This window comes from Pseudoliparis swirei, chromosome 6 (assembly GCF_029220125.1).
Source record: "Pseudoliparis swirei isolate HS2019 ecotype Mariana Trench chromosome 6, NWPU_hadal_v1, whole genome shotgun sequence".
Taxonomy (NCBI): Eukaryota; Metazoa; Chordata; class Actinopteri; order Perciformes; family Liparidae; genus Pseudoliparis; species Pseudoliparis swirei.
This window is the reverse complement of record NC_079393.1, coordinates 26978010-26996833: the sequence shown is the minus strand read 5'-3', so window position 1 is coordinate 26996833 and position 18824 is coordinate 26978010. Positions and strand designations below refer to the sequence as shown.

General features: G+C 44.8%; 1 protein-coding gene and 1 long non-coding RNA gene across 8 annotated transcripts in view; one reads left to right on the top strand and one right to left on the bottom strand.

Moving 5' to 3' along the window:
- The window catches only part of LOC130194756 (MTOR-associated protein MEAK7-like), a 232959-nt gene that overhangs the window by 139484 nt on the left and 74651 nt on the right, over positions 1-18824 (top strand). The gene's annotated exons all lie outside the window — the stretch shown is intronic.
- Positions 15219-16376, bottom strand: LOC130194847 (uncharacterized). Its single transcript, XR_008831979.1, has 2 exons — positions 16284-16376; positions 15219-15628 (listed from the first exon to the last, which is right to left on the bottom strand). It is a non-coding gene; the product is annotated as an uncharacterized LOC130194847 (long non-coding RNA).

Sequence of the window (18824 nt, the reverse complement as noted above, 5' to 3'; positions counted from 1 at the left end):
GGCTCGGAGGTCGGCAGCTCCGACGGCTCCCGGGGCTCGGGGTCGGCTGCGGCGACGGGTCACGGGGAACGGGAGTCTGCCACAGCACCGGCGGGTTTTGGAGGGTCTCGGGGAACAGGCGGTTCTCCTCCGCCTGTGCCCGCCCCATCTCCTCGATTCTGGCCAGCATCTGGCCCAAGCTGCTCATCAGCTCCTCTTCCTGGTCTGGCTCCATCCCTTTCAGGCACTGGGTTCCAGGGGGCCCCACGTTGGGCTCCAGTGTAGCAGGACTGCTGCCGCTACCTGTGGGTTTCCCCCACCAGCACCAAGGATCCACCAGGCACAGAGAGGTTTTGTTGAAAGACATGTTTATTTGGTCTCACACACACACCGAGCAGACCGCAACACTACGCGTCTGCTCACTCTGCCGTCCCTCCAGCTCTGCTGCCCTTTTATACAAGCAGCTGCTGACTGATTGGCAACCAGCCAGCAGCCGAGGCCAGATTGGGGACAGCTGCCACAGTTACGAACGAGTGACTAGTTATTAGTATTATCAGACCGTCTAACGGTGTGTTCTCCTAGAACACCATGGCTCGCCACTGGGAGAACTGGGGAGGTGGAGGATGCCGAGAATGGAGACCCACCCCCGAAGAAAGGGAGGAGAGGAAGGAAGAGGAAGATGAGGAGCAGGCTAGATGAGGATGACAGCGGTGAGACTCTTACGTTGTAATGAAACGCGTGGGCTCCATGCTGTGTTCTCTCTGGTCTGCTCTGTCTCTGTTGTTTCTCTGTGACGCAGAGGAGGACCATGCCCAGCTGGAGGAGGACGAGGCCGAGGAAGAAGTTGCGCATCCCGATAACGAGGTTACACAGAGTCGTGTAAATACACATGCACGATAGCTTGCATAGAACCCTAATTGTATATTTAGTGTGGTCCATGTCCATCATGGTCTGCTGGCTGGAAGCATCAAGCTGAGCCCCACCTGTTGGATGAAAAGCCTCACTTAGCTCCTTCACTGTAAGGCGTATATACATATTCTGCAAGGAACATTTATTAATTATAGGGCAATATTAGACAGGTCATTTGTGAAGTTACTTTATAAATAAACAAACTCCCAAAACATTGAGCTCCTAAATACAATGAAAATAGATTAATATGACAGAAGAGCTCCATAAGCAGGGTTCGTACAGTACTTGCAATGCCAAAAGTTTTGGAAAAGTCCTCGAAATGTGTTACATTCAAATGTTCATTTACGATGAGTTTGAAATAATGAATATGTTTTTTAAAAGAAAGACACTCAAAATATAAGCCGGCATACACTCCTTGAATTTTTGTTGTTGTATATGAACGAGGGCTGTCAATAGATTAAAAAGAATTAACTAAACTCAAATATGTCATGTTAGAGTGTTACAATAGCAGGATCATTTTATTTCACGTGCCCATCCAGGCAAATTGGTGGAGCCAAATGTTATTAAAAACAAAATAAATATGATATGATTTCTAATGGTCCAAAATAATGGTAAGCGTATGAGTGTATTTCAAAGGAAGCCACTGACTGGTCGATACGTGCGATGCATTGAGTGGGCAGCGCACCGTGTATTGAGTGGGCCGGTCTGACAGTAACTCCCGGGCCACTTTCCCCCCCCAGTCCGCCCCTGGACACAGACACAGTCAGCCATTTTGTCGAACACAAGCTAACGTCATGCTAGCATGACATCCACTTCTCTTCCTATCCACCAAGAGAGGCTGTCTATGTGTAATGTGTACATGTAAGAATCTGTGTGTGTGTGTGTGTGTCTTTGGTAATGTGGTGGTTAAAATGTTTCAAATAATGTGTTTCCACAACATATATACATAGGGTGTATTAAACTTTTACATTGTGTTATATTAGGCTGAAATGACATCTACAAAGATGATTCAGAGGGCACACACAGCTCTCTCCCTCAGACGAGGGTCAACAACGCCAGACAGAGATAGACCCAGCGGCCTTGTGCTGCTCCAGTCTGAACCGGTAGAGAGGAGACTGCAGAGAGGACCAGGAGGCTCAGACACAATAACGATAAGAGAAGTAACGAGGAGGGGAGACGTCAGCAAGAAACCTCCACATTCCTTAAAGTAACCAGCTTGGACTGGGACAGGGGTCACACCTTAGGTCACTCTGAGTGACGAGAACTAATATGTAATGAGGGAGTGGACGGAGGCGGCACCTGCATTGAGGCTGATGTATAAATAATATGTGTATGTGTTTGTTCGGGGCTTGGGAAAGACAGATGTGGAGGGAGGTCGTTGTCTTTAATACCGGACCCAGACCAGGTTTATTTGTGAAACTGTTGGTTACAAATAAATCTACGTGAATTGAACTCTGATCCAAACTCTCTGTGTCCTGTGGGTGTTTGATTACTGAGGTCCAGAGGGTGAGTATCCTGTGGCGTCTCACCAGCAGTCAGATAGGAGAGAGATACAAGTTTATATGATCAGGTTAAGAGATTAGTCAGAATGGACCAAAAAGGAAGAAATCCAGCCACAACAGTTGTCTAATGAGAACACCTGTGTGCATCAAACATCAAAGGTTGCCATAGTGATCACTTCAAAGGGTCAGTGGGTAGCAGGTCCGTCTTTCAATCGGGGTTGGAGGTTCAATCCCTGCCCTCGTCGATGTGTCCTTGAGCAAGACACTTAACCCTGAATTGCTCCCTGTAGCTGCGTCTACGGTGTATGATTGTAACAGGATTGTAAGTCGCTTTGGATAAAAGCGTCAGCTAAATGACATGTAATGTAATGTAATGTAAAAAGGGAAGACAGTTGCCTGTTTTAACATGGAGTTAAAGCTAGGGAACTCCTATCGACTATCTCAAAAAGTCAGATATCCGTCGCTCCATTTCTTTCACCAATATAGAGAGGAAGGATGAATTGATGAACATATAGTGTGAACGGTGGGACTGTCGGGACTGTCTCTAGCGGCGATTTAGAAATCAGGTACGATTGTCTGTGAGAAATCTCTCTGGAGGGAAAGATGTGATGGTGCTCTGTGGGGCAACATGTGGACTTGCTCCCTCGTTAAGGCTCCTCTCGAAAGATCTGGGAAACTGTTGGGGTCCATAGCCACATGTCTACCACAAGCACAAGATTCACTATTACTGTTCCAGAAAACAATGCCTAAAGAGTGAGAATTGCAGCCGTAGTGACGATATACAATCGTTTTCTCCGCAAGATCCTGACGCAGCCTTCCCCTCTAGCGATGACGTCACAGCTCTAGACTTTCACACACACAATCATTGAAAACTCCAAGAGGAGCTGGAAAAACACATCAAACTAAAAGGGGGACACTTAAATAACTATAAGAGTTATCAAAAAAAGATGAAGTATAAAGTTATAGCTGAAGATTTTTTCAACATTTAAAAGGTGGAGTGGTGTATTTAGCTCAAGGTATGCCGACATTGTAAGCTTTTGAAGTTGAAAAAGTTTAAGCGGATTTAAAGCTTTGCTCCATAGGAACCCATTAATTTTTTATTCTGTTTCTCTGCTCCACCGATCTTCATCCATCTCTCTCCACCCTCCTCCATCTCTCTCCATCCTCCTCCATCTCTCTCCATCTTCCCCTCACTCGTGAACTAGACACTGAGGTCCTCGAGCTCCTTCTCTTGAGGCTCTATGTCCCCACCTGGAGGATCAGTCCCCCGGTTCCCTCAGACCACCACGGCCTCATTCGGAGGTGCTGACTCTCACCCCCAAACCTGACCTGCTCCACCCCAAACCTGACCTGCTTCACCCCAAACCTGACCTGCTTCACCCCAAACCTGACCTGCTCCACCCCAAACCTGACCTGCTTCACCCCAAACCTGACCTGCTTCACCCCAAACCTGACCTGCTCCACCCCAAACCTGACCTGCTCCACCCCAAACCTGACCTGCTCCACCCCCAAACCTGACCTGCTACACCCCAAACCTGACCTGCTCCACCCCCAAACCTGACCTGCTCCACCCCAAACCTGACCTGCTCCACCTCAAACCTGACCTGCTCCACCCCCAAACCTGACCTGCTCCACCTCCAGGCTGCTCCTAGATATCCTGTCCATGAAATCACAAACAGGACCGGTGATGGAGGGCAGCCCTGGTGGAGGCCGACACCACGGGGACCGGGTCTAACTTAATGTGAACACAGCTCCTACTGCAGGTCTACAGAGACCGGATAGCCCGTTGCAACGAGTCCAGAACCCCAGACTCTCGCAGCACCCCCTACAACAACCCAGAGGGACCCGGTCTAAAGCCTTCTCCAAGTCCACAAAGCACATGTAGACTGGTTGGGCTCCCATAAATTCTGTTGCAATTTTTTCCATTTCAAAAGTTAGTTTGCCTGGGCTCCCAGGACCCCTCCAGTAGTCTTCGGGGGTCAAGAGCTGGTCCACAGTTTCATGACTGGGAATAAAATGTGGTTTTAATTTTGAAAATCACTACCACTAGTCTGAAATAATCGAAGAACTCCTGATCACAGCAGTTTAGGTTCATTGTTTAACAAAAGAATGAAATATTACATTGATTACATCGATGAATGAAGAACATCAAAATGGAGTCAAAATCCCACTCACACACAACAGCTGCAGGGTAGGTGAGGCGACACACAGCTCCAGTGAACCTGTAGGCTGACTCTGGGTCCTTCAGGCAGACGCGGGACGCCCCACACACAGAAAGGGACAGCAGCAGCAGCAGTGTTGGGAAAACATCACGAGGCATTTTGTAACTGGGTGATAGACCTGGTGGGAGCTCGTTGTGGTCGTGGAGTTTTTCTGAGTAGAATCTGATCAAATCTCACCTCAGGTCCGGAGTCTGGAGCGTTTTGAAACTCCAACTCCCAAACGTTGTGGCTGCTCTGCTCTCACACATCTGTGTCTATGAATTACAATATTTCAGTCAGACTTTCCTCTGTCTTTGCTGAGAAGACACTAAAGCCTACTAGTCTTTTTCCTTTCCTCTTTCAGGGAGGACTCTATGTACTAACACTATCTGGGGGAAGCCCATCGTCCAATCAGAGACGGACACAACTTGAGTGATTCACAGTTAACGGTAAACACAAACTCAGAAACAAGGTCCCCTCAAAGTGAACTGGTCAAAGTGCAACCTCTTCTCTGACCTCAGGCCTACAAAGAGCCTTGGGTACATAGATGGGCAGTCGGAGTAACTAAGGTATTGAAATCAGTAGAAACACTATCCTCACAGAGCAGATCTGCAACAAAGCAACACAATAAGTAACCATGACAATTGAGAAGATGAATTAATTAAAAGATAATTTATTCATACTATTATTGAAAGTGTTTCTCAACACACTCTGTTCTACGACATCACTTATAATGTGAGTGTGTGTTTAGTCATGGAGGCTCTCGCTGCTCATGATGATCTTTGTTTACCTGAACTCATATTGTTCTGCAGGGAAATGTAAAATGCTATGAGCTCTACATGTTTGATGAGTATTGTTATTGAGTTATTTTTTAATTTAAGTTTCTGTTCCCCTGCATGGGTCTTAAAGAGAGAACCAGAGCTTCTTTATTGGAGGTATTTCGTTCTTACAACTTTATGCAAAGTATTCTGTAAATACAACTGTGAGACTACATGTTGTTGTTGTTGTTGTTGTCCCAATCAATATTGAAAAGATGTACTATGTTGTATTATAAAATAAAGTATCGAAATCAATATGATAAATAAAGTATTTCTTGATTCAAGAATGAACAAAGTACTTTCTTCTTGTTTTATTTTCAGGGTTTCATACGAAGCTAATGCATGAAATATTAAACTAATAAGGGAGAATAACTGAGTCAGTTTTCCTCCTGAAACAGCACAAAGTCCAGAGTTCCTGTTGAGAGCAGAGAACATGTGTCAGTCCGTCTCTGAGCTTTCAACGTTCCTCTAACACATCTTGGTCACAGAGAAATGAGACAGTTTGATGTCAATTGTTGCTTTTTACAAAATATTCATCACACACACTTAAAAACCTTTAATTTTTTTAAATAATGTGGTCATGTTTGGGTCTGTGGAGGATTTGTTGAGTCCTGACACACATGAGACAACACATACTGTGGAGTTGATTATTTACAAGTATTACTATGTTCTTTCATCATAATTAAAGAAGTCAGAGAAACTTTAACCCACAGCCTCAAACCTCACATTCCAGAAATACTATTTACAACCTGAGAGCTGATGGGGAAACTGTTTGTAAAGGTGACGCTCTTCTCTCCCACCTTCCCCATGTGCCCTGAACGCAGCATCCGTGTCCCAGGGGGTGACTCCCGTCAGCAGACTGACATGGTGTGAATGTCCATCACTTTAAATATCTCATAAAGCTGCGGAAGGCTCAGTGAAGTGTGTCCACGTCTTCCTGTCGCGAACATCACGGCAGGTCAACAAGTGCAATGTGAAAGTGAAGCTCACCACCAGGGGGCGCCCTCCTCCTGATAACCAGGATGTAGTGGAGGTCCAAGCGCCTCAACCCTCTCTGTCCACACAGTTTACATCCAACAGGTTTTTAGTCTCATGAAAACTTGTCTAGTAAATTCTTCTCGTGTCATAATGGTGAAAAGTGTCAAACTGATATTAATTCCTGAGTTATAATGAACTTTACTGTCACTGACTCAATGCACAACTATATCATCAACACATCAACACATCCACGGTCTGATGTCCAACAGTCAGTGAAACTTGAATCCTTCTAAAAGTTTAACAAGTTTGAGTGTGACGTCTGTTGATGAGTTGTGAAGAGATAAAAAAGACTTTCAAGTGAAATGAGAACAATGTAAAGTTGATCAATACTACAGATTTATTATGAGAATGCTTTTCCCTGGAATGTTTTAAAATCGACATAAAGAGACTTTTGCAAGTTCACTTTGTGCTACGGAAATTGTGTTGCACTTTCTCATACAGATCCCATTGTTTTGTATAATTCTCAAGCAATACGTTTCTATGTAACTATAAAGTCACAGGAAGATTCTTGTCAAAGATTTAATGGATAGTTAGCAGGAAAGTAGAGACACTTTTTAACTGCCTGTACCAATTAGTGTCTTGTGTCACCTAGAAAGCCTTTTATTATAGTTGTACTATCAGCTAAAGGCAAGTGTAACCCACTGATTGGCTCAGGAAGGAACATCTTTTTATTGGCCAATCCAGGACCCGAGTCCTAATAAATATCCGGGTCAAGGGTGGCCACTTCCTGTTTCGATTAGGTGCAGACAGCGGTGAGTGCAGCGCGAGTGCACCTTGACTACTTTTCAGTGAATTTTGTGTTGTGGACTGTGCAATGTGCTTCGCATATTTTGTGTCAATGTTAGACTCCCATTTTGTTATATTACATGTTTTTTCTTTTCCTTTGTATTTGCCCTGACTGTCAGTGCTTTTGGTTACTGCTCTTGAAAACATGTGTATTGAATTAACTGTTTTTATGTGACCTTTTGTATAGGTCAGGTTTTTGAGCTGATACAAATTTGTATCAGATGAAGATGGCGAGCTACCCACGAGTTGGATGAACATGATGACTGCCCACTAAGACAACGTTTCTTTTTCATTTTAAATATGTGTACTTGATTTAAGTTGTTCTTTATGTTCAGTAAAAACCCTTAAATCTCAACTATTTGATTTTGTGTTTTTCCCACACGAATTGAGCTCCATAGCCGAACCTGGGGACAACATCCATAGACTTTGGTAAAACAATCTTGAAATTGAGCTGAGCAAAAAGTTTAAAATACAGTGGTTACGGAATGTGCACTCTTAGTTTCAGTGCAGCCATTTGATCAAATCCAAAAAGTTAATTGTATGTCTCATTAATGTCACTCAGCACCATCTTGACTAAACTAATGTAAAAATCCTTGCAAATTAATTCAGTTTTTTAAATTCAATTCAGTTTATTTGTAGAGCCCATTCTCACAAATTACAATTCAATTACATTTCTCTCAGAGCACTTTACAATCTGTACACATAGACATCCCTGACCTTTAACCTCACATCAGATTAGGAACAACTCCCAAACAACCCTTCACGGGGAAAAAAGGGAAGAAATCTTCAGGAGTCACAAGGACTCAGGAGAGAAAGCAGACTTAATAATGTGTGATGAAGAGATGAACATTTTATTTACCTTACACATGCTTCCTCTGGGCAATATTTTCAGGAAACACTCCATTAACTTTCATTGTTATGCAGATGATACTCAACTATATCTATCGATAAAACCAGAGGAGACCAACCAACTCAGTAAAATTCAAGCATGTCTTAAAGACATAAAAACATGGATGACCTGCAACTTCTTGATGTTAAACTCAGACATAACCGAAGTAATTTTAATCGGCCCTGAGCACCTCAGAGATCAATTATCTGGTGATGTGGTTTCTGTAGACGGCATTGCCCTAGCATCCAACACCACTGTAAATTATCTCGGCGTTATCTTTGATCGGGACTTGTCCTTTAACTCCCACGTAAAGCAAATCTCAAGGACTGCATTCTTTCATCAACGTAATATTTAAAAAATCAGGCACATCTTGTCTCAAAAAGATGCAGAAAAATTGGTTCACGCGTTCGTTACTTCGAGACTGGATTACTGCAACTCCTTATTATCAGGCTGCTCTAATAAGCCTCTTAGGTCAACTCCTTATTATCAGGCTGCTCTAATAAGTCTCTTAGGTCCCTCCAGTTGATCCAGAATGCTGCAGCTCGCATTCTCACTAAAACTAAGAAAAGAGATCACATCACTCCTGCACTAGCTGCTCTGCACTGGCTACCCATAAAATCAAGAATCACTTTTCAAATTCTTCTCTTAACCTACAAAGCCTTGATTGGTGATGCACCATCATATCTTAAGGAGCTTGTAGTACCATATTCTCTGCGCCCGCACGCGAGCAGCGCAGTGGGGAGCTCGGGCTTGTTCTTTCTCACCGTGCCGACCACGGTGTTGTTCCTGATCAGGAGCCGCCGCGTGAGTTCGTAGGAGGTGAAGAAATTGTTGCACGTGACGTCACGCCCCGTCACGCCCTCGGTCACGTCGAGCACGACCCTCGTGCCCAGGTTCTTTTCCGGGCGTCCGCCGCTCGGCTTCCCGGTGTAGACTTGCATCTTCCAAACGTAGCTGAATCTGGCGTCGCAGGCCACCCACGACATGATCCCGTATTTTACCGAATTGCTGGGCATGTACTGCTGGAAAGGACGACGGCCTAGTAGTTTTGCCGAGAGGAAAGAGACGTATGTGTGAGCCCTATCGCACATTATTACAGTCATCATCATCATCATCATCAAAAGCAGAGCCGGCCGAGTTCTATCGTGCACTTGGTCAAATTCCTCCCCGTCGTCGACTTCTTCTTCTTCTTCTTCTTTTCCTGACGGTGGATCAACCAACATTTTGACAATCTGAATTCTGGGGAAACGACTCGCAGTCGCAGAGTCGGACGGTCGGTCGGTGGGGAGCCTCTCACGCCTTTCCACGATTGCCCGGTCAGGCACGAGAGGCTTCCTGTGCGAGTCAACCTCTGACGGGGTTTGAAAAGGCTTCAGCTGCAGGGACAGGACGACTGGTTGACATGGAAGGAACGATGAATGAGGCCAAGTACAGAGATATCCTGAAGAAAAGCTCTTCAGAGGCTCTGGACCTCAGACTGTGAAGGTTCACCTTCAACAAGACCATGACCCTAAGCACACAGCTCAAAGGAGTGGCTTGGGAACAACTCTGGACCCTTGTGGACTGGCCCAGCAGAGTCCTGAACCCCAACATTCACCAACCTGACGGAGCTGGAGAGGATCTGTTGAAGAACGGCAGGATCCCCAAATCCAGGTGTGACCACGTGTTGCATCATCCCCAAGAAGACGCCTGCTGTAGAGCTCCAAGGTTCTACTCACCACTGAGACTCGGAAGACTGAGCACCATGGGAGATTTCAGTTTTTCTTCTTTAATAAATTTGCAAAAATGTCTACATTTGTTTTTTTCTGTCAAGATGGAGCTGAGTTACATGAATGAGACATACAATTCATAACTTTTTTGATTTTGGCAAATGGCTGCACTGAAACAAAGAGTGAACATTTTAAAGGGGTCTGAATACTTTCCGTACCCACTGTATTTTAAACTATTTGCTTGCCTTTAGCCAATAGTACAACTACAATAAAAGGCTTTCTATGTGACAAAAGACAAATTGGTACAGGCAGTTAAAAAGTGTCTACTTTCCCGCTAACTATCCATCAAATATTTTACAAGAATCTTCCTGTGAGTTTATAGTTACATTTCAATCAGGAGAGACGGGTATTTAGAGTTGAACAATCATTTATTACAATAGAATATTGCAATAGTGCAACGTTTTTTTTTGGCGATTGGACTCCATCCTGAAGTAGGATAAACCAGGGGTAGAGATGTTGATATCTGCGCAGGCAGAATCCCCCCATGGAGTCCAGACACTGGTGATGGTGTCGAAGAAGAGTTGCCACAACTCCAACTGGAGGAGCCTGGGGTGGCGGAGGGTCGAAATGACGCGAGCTGAAACGACAACTGACAGCAGCAGAGAACACAACTTTAAAGTGTTACCAACGACTCTGTGATAGGCTTATCCAACTGGGCTGGCTCTAAATGGTTGGTTCATTCATCGGGCCCGCCCCCAATCAGCAAATGGAGTAATCGCTGCAAGACTTGTGAATGAACCAGCTGTACCCAATGTCTTCCTGTCTGAATTTTCGCTAAGCTACATTTCAATCAGGAGAGACGGGTATTTAGAGTTGAACAATCATTTATTACAATAGAATATTGCAATAGTGCAAAGTTTTTTTTTGGCGATTGGACTCCATCCTGAAGTAGGATAAACCAGGGGTAGAGATGCTGATATCTGCGCAGGCAGAATCCCCCCAAAGAGAATTATTTTATCTGTATAAAATAAATTCAACCTTACCTACAGCCGCAGAAGTTTCCTAGGCACCCCTAGAACCATTTCATGAAACCACTAGTTATGGTTCGAAGGGATTAATGCTAGCCGTCATAGTAAACATCACAGAGTTAAGAAGGTCTAGCTAAAAAGCAAGAGAGGAAGGCCCCGAAGGACTGCAGACAAGGATACAGGGGTCTCTATCGACCGCAGAAGCTAATAGTGCCGATCTAGATATACAGCACTAAGACAGCAGGATCCGACCGGATCCCGAAAATGATAGCGGGGTCGGAAATGACGCAGAAAGGCAGATTAGGGGTGAAGACGCACCGCAGACAAGGACAGGAGGGGTCGAGTAGACCGCAGAACTGGACAGTGTGGAAAGGAACTACCACTTCAAAGGAGAAGGGGATTTTAAGATCCCCGAATGGATAGCGGGGGGTCACGACGTGCTTGGTCGCTCCCAAGGAACGGATAGGTTGGGTCAAGTTAGACCGCAGACAAGAATAGATGGGGGTCATGGGTAGACCGCAGACAAGGACAGGTTGGGGTCCTGTGTAGACCGCAGAACAGGATAGTGGGGTCACTTTCAAGACCGCAGGACAGTTCGAGTCGGATTTGTATCGGTTGGTCGCTTCTCGTTAGACCCCGTCGGACTCTGGCGTTCCCACGCATCCGGGAAGTACGTCCGGAAAAAGACTGTGTCCTCGTTGGACGGGTTCACCGCAGACCCAGAAACAAGAAATACCCGGAAACAGGAATATTATGTCAGCTTTGTGACGGCCCTCCCCGGACCTGTAAACGAGAGCGGGTTTCCATACCATCTTTTGCCTGATTTTTTTGCTGGAAATTGGAAGATAATCCGCTTTGCCAGGTAACGGAGACCTAGGAAAATAAGAAGAATACCGTTACGCAGGATAGCGTTCACCTAGGAAATTAAGAAAAGATCACGTTAAGCCGGGCAACGCAAACTGCTAACTATTACGTTAAGATAGGCAACGTCAACCAGGGAAATAGAAACTTCACGTTAGTTAAGGGCAACGTGAAACCAGAGAATGCTAGAAGAACACGTTAAGGCGAGACAACGTAAAAGCAGGAAAATATTCTTCTTCTTCTTTTAGATTTAAGGCCAGCATAGCCGCGAAATTAACACCACCACCAGTTATATGTAAACCTTACCAATTTAAGGTTTCAGGGACCTTTGATTTGACCATATGGTGTCGAGGTCCAGCCGGATGTCGGAGCCAACGGCAGAGGAGGACCACCTCCCCATTCTCTGGAGAGTTTCAAGTTTCAAGTTTCAAGTTTTTTATTGTCACATCCCCTTTTATACAAGTATAATCGGTTTGTGAAATTCTTATGTGCAAAACACCCGACAGCAGTAGCAGACTAAAAAAAGAATAAGAATGAGAATAAACTATACAATATCCACACAAAAAAAAGAAGAAAGTATTAACAATATATATATAAAACAATGTAATAGAATATACATCATGACAATATATATATATAAAACAATGTAATAAAATATACACTTTTTTGAGACAATATATATATACATACAATATATATATACAATATATATATATATAAAACAATGTAATAAAATATACACCATGGCCATAGATATTCACAGAATATGTTCTGGTGTGTAGTGTTAATGAGGGTCTCAGTCCTTGTTCAGCAGCCTGATGGCCTGACTGAAGAAGCTGTCCTCAGTCTGTTTGTGCGGCACTTGATACTGCGGTATCGCCTGCCTGACGGTAGAAGGGTGAACAGTTTGTGGCCGGGGTGGTTATTGTCTTTCATCATCCGTTTGGCCCTGGCCACGCACCGCTTGGTGTATATGTCCAGGATGGAGGGAAGCTCACCTCAACGATGTACTGTGCCGACCGCACCACCCTCTGTAGTGCCCTACGCCCAGGGCGGTGCAGTTCCCGCACCAGACAGTGATGCTACCTGTCAGTACACTCTCGGTGGTACTGGTGGAGAATGGTCTGTGCATGCGGGGGCCATGTTGAATTTCCTCAGTCGCCTAAGGAAATACAGGCGTTGTTGGGCCCTTTTCACCACGTGAGTGGTGTGCGTGGTCCATGTGAGGTCCTCGGAGATGTGCACGCCGAGGAACTTGAAGCTGCTGACCTCTCTACTGCAACTCCGTCTATGGAGATGGGGTGTGCTCTCCTCTCCGCTTCCTGTAGTCCACGATCAGCTCCTTGGTCTTCTTGACGTTGAGGACGAGGCTGTTCTCCTGGCACCACTGTACCAGTGATCCAACCTCCTCCCTGTAGGCTGTCTCGCTGCCGGTGATCAGCCCCAACACTGTTGTGTCGTCAGCAAACTTGATGATGACGTTGGAGCTGTGCATGGCCGCAGTCGTGGGTGTACAGGAGTAGAGGAGAGGGCTCAACACGCATCCCTGAGGGGCTCCCGTGTTGAGGGTCAGCGGCTCTGAGGTGGTACCGCCATCCTCACCACCTGGCGGCCCGACAGGAAGTCCAGTATCCAGCTGCACATGGTAGAGTGCAGGCCTAGACCTCTGAGCTTGGTGTCGAGCTTGGCGGGAACAATAGTGTTGTACGCTGAGCTGTAGTCCACAACCAGCATTCGCACACAACAGTTCCTCACCTCCAGGTGGGAAAGGCGGTGTGAAGTGCCATGGCAATTGCGTCGTCGGTGGATCTGTTTTGACGATATGCAAATTGCCATGGGTCCAGCGTGGCAGGCAACATGGAACAAATGAAGTCCTTGACCAACCTCTCAAGCATTTACTGACAATCGAGGTGAGGGCTACGGGTCTCCAGTCATTCAGGCAGGTTACCTTGGGGTGTTTGGGGACAGGCACAATGGTGGACATCTTGAAGCTCTCAGGAACAACAGCCTGGGACAGGGAGAGGTTGAAGATGTCTGCGAAGACTCCTGCCAACTGGTCTGCACATGCTCTGAGGGCGCGCCCGGGATGTGGTCGGGACCTGCCGCCCGGATGTCCACCCGCTTGAAGGCTCTGCGCACGCCAGCCTCTGAGATGATCAGCAGGCTGGTCTCCTCGGGCGCTGCCTTGGCGGGCTGCTGCTCACGCCGAACCGAGCAAAGAATGTATTTAGCTCGCCTGGGAGGGAGGTAGAGGAGTTCTCTTCACCGCTGGTTTTCCTCTGAAGTCCGTGATTGTCTGTAGCCCTTCCACACACCTCTCACGCCATGGCTCTTGAGCTTTTCCTCCACCTGTTCCTGAACTCCCGCTGGCAGAGCCGATGGTCTTACGGAGGTCGTGGCGGGCTCTTTTGTATTCCGCCATATTCTCGAGTCAAAGGCGGTGTTACGCTGCATGGAGTGCAGCGAACATCGCCATTTATCCACGGTTTCTGGTTGGGATAAATCCGAACCGACTTGGTAGGAACAACGTCATCTATGCATTTCTTGATGAACCCGGTGACTGAGGACGCGTACAGTAATGCCAAACCAAATATGAAATAACTTACAGTAAAGCTAATTACATAGTTTGTCCACCAGAGAGCACCGACGAGTCCTTCGTTCAGCGAATAGATTTCAAACATGGCAGAAAAACTTTCTGAGAGGCTGACAAAGAAAGCAAAAACTACAGTTGATTTCAGAACCGAGCAGGTGCGTTATTTAAAGGGATGGTGTCTCATTACCAGGACGCCAAACACCGGACCCCAGGCACGCATTACCGACCACGGACTGTGGAACGCTTTAGTGTCTGTGAGGCTTACAATTTAAAACACCAACGTTATTTTTGTTTGGAACGACAATCAACATTACATTTTCTGATTTTGTAAACTGACTCATTAGCTCTTTGTCACTATTTGTGGTCATTGATCTATTCAAACTCTTTAAAGGTTTTAGTTACACATCAAAGCATTATCATTATACCTCATTGTCTTAGTATTATTCATAATACAGCGAAGGAACCAGAAGTTGATAATATACATTGTCCCTTTGTTTAAAAAGCATGCAACACTAACTAACACTGTAGTGATGAATGTTACTTATGAACACTTCATGCTTGTTTGCTCAGAATAAACAGCAGCAGCACAATGTCCATGACTCATATTAATTAATATGCTCAGAACTTGTTATTTACCAAAGAACATCCAGGTTAAGTCACTTAATGTATCAGCATAATGCTATAATGTATGATTTACTAGATATAATTGATATCAATTATATTGTGGAGGTAATGGCATCATTTTCAGAACTGGATGTTGCCGTCTGGTCCAGGTTGAAAAATACCAACCGTACCCTTTAATCCGTGAACTTTAGCCTTAGGTATAAAATGTGAATTAGGTTTAGGAAAGCTTTGCGTGGGCTTTTTAAGGGATGTATTCTGTTTTAGAAATAACTCTTTGATGGTGTTGTTGTGAATGCAGCGTGAGTGTTTAATGTTCATACTCTTTTTGATAGAATGCAGATTGTGCTCAAGACCGATGAAGTACTAGTCTCCTCCGATTCTTATTTCATGAACCAAATAAACTAGACACACAAATGGCTGTGACTTCAACTACATCTCGGTGCTTATTTTAAATCTTATCTTAAAAGTCTGTCATCGTTCAAAGAAATGGGGGAGAGCATATTAATATAATCCCAAAAGCAAATACCGAGAGATTTAACATGTTATTTTTAGAAACCAAAGAAAGGATATTCTGTACTCCAACAGTTCCTTTTTCTCCTCATCTCTGCGTTGCTTCTCCACCAGGCACTGTTGCCGGGAGACCTCGTCGAGGAAGCTGGACACCTCCTCGTCCTCACCCTCACCATGTTGCCTGTTACCATGGACACACACATGTTCTGGACACATGGCCGTACAGTGATTGCATTTTTCTGAAGTAGTTTCATGGTGAACCTGCAGGATTTTGGCCCGATTACTCTCGGAACCCGAATCATGGCAAAAATGACCAGAATAATGTAAAATAGTCCATCACAGTAACAATAAAGCAGCATTAAGGCTATATAAAAATACTCCATTAGAAGTTGAAGTCCTTCATTTGAAATCCCTTTTAAATAAAAGTATGAGAAGTACATAATGACATCATCAAGTTTGCCGGAGCAAAAAACTCACTCTCGACATTTTACTCTTCTTTGGAGACCGATGCTGGTAACCATGACAATTAAATGGGCCTTAATGTAATAAATTGTTAGAGTGCCTCTTTAAATCATAAAAACATTGTATACAACAATGAATCTTTTATTACCCATCTTTGATTGCAAAGTAACAAGCAAGTAGCGACACGTCAACACTGACACTTTCACATTGGATTTGACTATTAAGCATTTATAAGTAGCAAGTGGATGTAAAACCTTGTCTTTACAGGACATAGTGACTGGCTTTATACGCGGGAGAAGCTTTGATTCAAAACTAGATGACAAAATAAGGTAAAAGTCGCGTGAACAGATATAACAATGAAAGACAAAACTCACTGAATTTAAATTGCTCGTCATATTCCTCTTGTTTCTTGTCCTTCTGCTCCTGCAATCGCTCAAAGAGGGAGCGTGGGTCGTACTTCTCCTCGGGGCCTCTGAGGAGTGAACAGACATACATGTGGATGCACGCACAGTTATGATGATGTCTTGGAAACGTGCATCGGTGCACGTGTGCTCTTCTTACCCTTCGTCTCTTCTGGGTTCCTAACCTTCTCCCATTCCTCTTGTCTCTTCTTCCTGTTCTCATCGAGCTCAGATTCAGACACAAACTTCCTGCTGAGCTCGACACCCTTTACCGCTCCCTCTTCCATTTCAACTGACCGGAAGAAAAAGAAAAAACACTTGTGTGACTCCAATGCACATTCTTTATTTGTTTTACTCAAGACGGCTCACAGTCTATTTCTGTTGGGCTCTTATAGAATGCTAGGTGAAGAAGTCAATAGCAGTGGTTTTCAATGGTTTTACTATGAAGATCTGCACACATAATGAATAGATCAATTGATTAATTATTTTGTTTTTATGTATTCCAGCAAATTAATAAATCTATCTTAGTTTTGAGCAAAACCCACATTTCGCCTCCTGCATGAGAAACTGCAACTATTAAAAAATAAAAAATGCCTGAGAGTACATTTCGTGATACATCTGAATGCAGTTAATACAGTTGAAATATGCATGTGCAATGTCCCTATGGAGAAGGCCATCTCATATTGCTACTATACATGTGAATATATGTATTTATTTACATATATTCACAAATGCCATACCGAGTTGTTTTTACGCCACAGCGATGACTGGATCGTTGACATGTAATGGTTTTGTGATCGAGGGATTGTTGACACGCTTTCTTTATATTCTTTTTTGTTGTTGAATTTCTGCAAATGCCGTCACTTATCTGAACACTTAATCAGACACATCTGCACCACTTGCACTGTCACCACTTTCTTTCTGGACTCATATCCCCCAATTCATTGTAATAATAATAATAATAATAATCATTTATTTTATATAGCGCTTCTCTAGACACTCGAAGTTGCTTTACAGTTCAGAGTCCAGTAGTCATACACACACACAGTCATCCCGGTGGTGGTAAGCTACATCAGTAGCCACAGCTGCCCTGGGGCAGACTGACGGAAGCGTGGCAGCCAATCAGCGCCTACGGCCCCTCCCCCACCACCAACATTCATTCACATCCATACGACCGGGGTGAGGCTGCGGTGCATGTCTCTATGATGGTGTCACTTTATGATTGTCACTGTTTGTATATATTTTACATGCATGTTTCTTTTATGTTGTCTTTAATATCTACTAGCATGTATATACGACGAGAGCGTAAGTGTAACCGGAGTCAGATTCCATGTATGTGCTCACATACATGGCCAATAAAGCGGATTCTGATTCTTCTGATTCTGAACCGAGGTCCCATGTAGTCCCACATATGACACTGTGATGCATGTGGAAAACAGAGGTGAGGTGCATGTTGCTATGTCTTTGTTTTGTCGTATGACAGACTGCTGCATTGAGATCAACCAACGACATAGAGTCAACGTGTATTTTGGCTCTCCCTCGTGGCCATGTTTAATCATCACACGTAACTGAGACGCTGGCTTATTTTTATAGAAATGTTCGTCGAGGCCGACTGCCGGAGGAACACCCCACAAGGAGAGCACGACGGGTGTTCATCGAGGGGATGGTGGGTGGAGTGAAACAGGAGGCACGCGTGATGGGGCCAACGAGTTCCGTTTTAATCGGCGGCCCTGTTGATTGATTCACTCCTCGCGACCTCAGGCGGCGATAACGACGTTAAATCACTTTCAGGACTCACTCTGCGCGCGACACGATGGTTTCTAAGCAACGCAGCAATCGTTGTGCAAAACAACCGTCCGGCTCGTTGGCTCAGCTGAGACGCTCGAGCGGTTACGCTTCCTCCGGCTAGCTTTAGCTTCGTTACCGTCTGAGCGAGCGGACGTCCCCGCTGTGCGGGAGGCGAGTCCCGGCGTGAGACCGGAGCTTCCCGCGGCACTGCCAAGCGCACTGGAGGGTGAGAGGACGACTGGTTCGCCCCGAGCGAGCTCATTTATGTGTCACTCGAACTTAACAAGCTCGGCTAGTCGATATGGTGTTACTGCTCCAAATCAATGACGTTTTGTGTCACAGTGAAAACACCCCGTCGAGGTTTCTTGAACGTGCAACTTTGGTTCCGACCTTCTTTTCTGCAGCTGAAATCACGCGCAAAGGCAACAGTGCCATCGAGTGACAACAATGGAAACAAGTGCTATACATGCAACAATAGGATTTAAAATAACATGTTAACGTGAATTGGCTTCACAGAAATGTAGTCAATGATTTTTATGGTTTCAAAAATAAAATACATTTGAATTAATGAGGAAATACGAGGCATTGTCTTTATTATGTAAAAAGAAAAGGGATTTTTGAGTTTGTGTGAATCGGCAGGCACATAAGTGAGAGACCGTTGCAGGTTGAAATTTACACAAATAACACCTTGATATATGTTTATAAGATATGAAAGACACAATTGGA